General features: G+C 51.5%; 1 long non-coding RNA gene across 1 annotated transcript; it reads right to left on the reverse strand.

Moving 5' to 3' along the window:
- Positions 1–652: 652 nt before the first annotated feature.
- Positions 653–3,151, reverse strand: LOC144377919 (uncharacterized). The gene is made up of 2 exons (XR_013439221.1): positions 2,517–3,151; positions 653–1,771 (listed from the first exon to the last, which is right to left on the reverse strand). It is a non-coding gene; the product is annotated as an uncharacterized LOC144377919 (long non-coding RNA).
- Between the last annotated feature and the right edge of the window lie 396 nt (positions 3,152–3,547).

The raw sequence follows: 3,547 nt of genomic DNA on the forward strand, positions 1-3,547 counted from the left end.
CCCATCAATCTCGCCTGCCTTCCCAGCCCCATCTTTACTCCAGGTGTGCCCACCAGGCGGGAGGCTGCCGGTTCCTGCCTTCCTCTGCCACCCTCCTGTGCTAATTTCCCCTTGTCTTTCAAACTCAGCTCACGCACCCCCTCCCCGGGCCATGACTACCTGGGACTGTCCCTCACTCTGACTTGCCTCTTTCCTCATCAGCACCTCCAGGCCTAAGTGCAGAAGCAGCTCTCTGAGTGGTGAAAGAACCAATTAAAGTTTCCTCAGGAACTTTAATTCTCACTCACAGACCTGAATAGACCGCAATACGGCCCATTGTAACACTTCTTCAGGCATTGTGTGTGAGTGTGTGTGTGTGTGTGTGCGTGTGTGTAGTAATGGGTATTAGACTCAGGGATGAGCCACATCCCCAGCCCTTTTCAATTTTTATTTTGAGAGAGGATCTCACTAAATTGCCTGGCTGTCCTTGAACTTAACAATCTTCAGGCCTCAGACGGCCCAGGAGCTGGGATCACAGGCATGAGCACCACGCCTGGCTAATTCCAACTTTTTCACAGGGCATCATATGGCTTTAAGGATCCGACTTGTGGAAAGCTGTTGTAAGGGTCCAGCGGAGCGTCGGAGGGAGAGACCACACAAGAGACTGACTCCATGCAATTGGCAAAAGGGGATTTATTGGGGATCCATTCCAGAGCGCTGGGGCTCCGTGCTCACTCAAGAAGGGAGAGCAGCCCAGAGCCCAGAGCAGAGGTCAAGCAGAGCTTAAGTACACTTTTTGGAGAAGGCGGGGGCTTTGCATACATCAGAACAAATCATCATGAGGCGCGGGAAAATTAAACAACTCTGAGGATTAGTACATTCATTGGCGGGAACAGTCTGGGCAGGGGTGATTGGTCATTACTAAGCGGGGTACACATTTAAACTGATTTGTTTTGGACCCTTGATGCTTACGTGCCAAGCTACTTGGAGCCCTTAGCTATTAAACAACCAGGGAATCAATGGAGATATTTACTGGGCAGTTCCAGCATTGTCCTAACAACTACAGAGATTACAGGTTCCGGGGGTAGCAGAGGAATTTTAACAATACCTGGTCATTTACTTTTTAGCCCAGGCCTTGCAATTTAGAAGCTTTACAATGCCCAGTCTTTTACACTTTAACTCAGACTTTTGCAGCTTAGAATCAGCTTAGAAATTTTACCTTTACACTGTCACTTAATAGCTGACTCTCAGGGAGTACTGCCAACTCCCCCTGTTGCCACCTCTTATCTGGGTTCCTCTTGTTCTTTTGGCCTGTGGAGGTGCCAGTTGAGTAGGACTTGAAAATGCAGGTGTGCAGAGGGTCCTCGGTGGTGGCAGCTGCTTGCCGTTGAACGGTGTGGCTTTCCTCAAGCATGAGGACACGGGCCACCCGGCATGGGCCAAGCAAAGAGCTGAGCTGCAGAGGGGTTGGCAGGAACTGTTCTCACCGTGTGACCCAGCAGAAGCAAGACCACTTTACAGAAGCCTTCACCTTACAGAGATTTTTGCCTGCCATGCTTGAAGTTGACTTGCTCCTGAATCTGCTCTCTGGAATGGCCGAGATTCTGTCTGGAGCTGATTGAAGCAGAAAAGGGGAATTGCTGGCTGGAAAGTGGATTTAGGTGGTTGACCCCCTCAGGTCTTGTCTTTCCCTTTTTAGCCTGTGCTTGCTATTGGCCTCTCTCTCGGGCCCGCTGTCTCCGTGGGGTGATAGAAACGACTCCTGGCAGCCCTGCATACATCCTCCGTGCATCTGGCAATTTCAGAGACAAGAAATCCATCTTTCCCAACAGTCATACAAAATCAAAATACGAGTGCATTACCATGTGACCATCCTCCAGCCACACGTCCTGCTGGGGGCTGGCGGCGGAGCCCAGTGGTGGAGAGCTTGCCTAGCAGGCGCCAGGCCCCACTACCACCCTGTTCCAGCCCCAGAATGGCAAAATCAAACAAAACCAAAGACACGTGCTGGTGGAGTGAGCTATTTTGATTGACCCACCTAAGTCTGAGATAGTGACGACAGTCCCATCAGTATGGAAGGGACACTCTTAAAATTTTCTGGGCATGTAATAGTTTCTTAGGGTTGTCCTAACCAACTACCCCACCCGCCAAGAAAAAACAGAAATGTATTTGCACGCTTTGGTTCTCCATCAATACCGAGATGATAAACGTGAACATCCCCAGCATTGAACAGTAGAGAAGAAGAAAAAATAGCACCCTTGCAGTAAAAACCATTTGCATACCAGGGGCAGGGACTCACACCTGTCTTCTTAGAGACTCTGGAAGGCTGGAGCAGGAGGATTGCATGGTTGAGGCCAGCCTGGGCATCTTGGGGACAACCTCAGTATTAATAAAAAAAAAATAGAAACAGCTGGGAATGTAGCTCAGTGGTAGAGCACCCCTGGGTTCAGCCCCCAACGCTGGGGAGGGGGTTGGGGGGACACTTGCCTTTAACAACGGAAACAAGGGGCGAAAGCAGATTGCAGTCCTTGACCAACCTTCTGTGAAGAGGCTTGGCAAGGAGCCACTTAGTGTTTCCTGAAGCATCCGAGTTCTTCCATCAGTCAGGACCTTCTGGGTACCCTCCGTTGTCCCTTGACCTCCATGGGGGACATCAGAGAGAATGTCCCTTCCGGAAGCTGTACCTGCTAGCAGGCCCTATGTGCAGACCCAAGTGGAGAGGTCAGGGGCCGGCCTCGGCAGTGAGCAATCTCGTACTGTGGTTTGCTGGATCGGGGTGTTTCTGGCCGTTTGACTCTAAAACTCCTAGACGGGGGCTGGGGATGTGGCTCAAGCGGTAGCGCGCTCGCCTGGCATGCGTGCGGCCCGGGTTCGATCCTCAGCACCACATACCAACAAAGATGTTGTGTCCGCCGAGAACTAATAAATAAATAAGTATTTTTTAAAAAATAATAAAAAAAATAAAACTCCTAGACGGTGGCAGGATGGTTAGTCTTCTGATAACTGCGTGAGCTGCCAACCAGGGCTGGCACCCCAGTCAAGTCCGGCATCTGGACCCTGTCCTTGCCACGCCTCCTGACAATGCTCTCTGCACCCTGCCCTCCCCAGACTGCCTTTACCAGCAGCCATGTGGCCTCTGCCCTGGACACACTGGGCCGGAGGGTGAGGTGGGGCGGATCTGGCCACTTGACCTCAGGCTGTCCCCCAGTGGACAGCTGTTTGTGCAGGAGCTGCTGGGGGAGGGGACGGAAAGAGGTCTCGGGGTTTCTCCCAGATGCTGCCTGCACCACTAGCCTGGGGCAGGGAAAGGGACTTTTGCAATCCTAAAGTATAATTCCGTGGCTCTCAGCTCCACTGAATCGCTGGCCACAGACAGAAAGGGGAGCCCGTGACTGTGTTTTACCTTTTCCCTACACTCAGAAATGTCAGCCAGGACGGAGGCTGTCTTTTTCTTATAGAGTGTACTGAAGGCCAAAGAAGTAGCCCCATGCCCTAGTATCCTGTTTTCTCTCTCTCTCTCTCTCTCTCTCTCTCTCTCTCTCTCTCTCTCTGCACTTCCAGCATTACT

The sequence above is a fragment of the Ictidomys tridecemlineatus genome, chromosome 5 (assembly GCF_052094955.1).
Source record: "Ictidomys tridecemlineatus isolate mIctTri1 chromosome 5, mIctTri1.hap1, whole genome shotgun sequence".
Classification (NCBI taxonomy): domain Eukaryota; kingdom Metazoa; phylum Chordata; class Mammalia; order Rodentia; family Sciuridae; genus Ictidomys; species Ictidomys tridecemlineatus.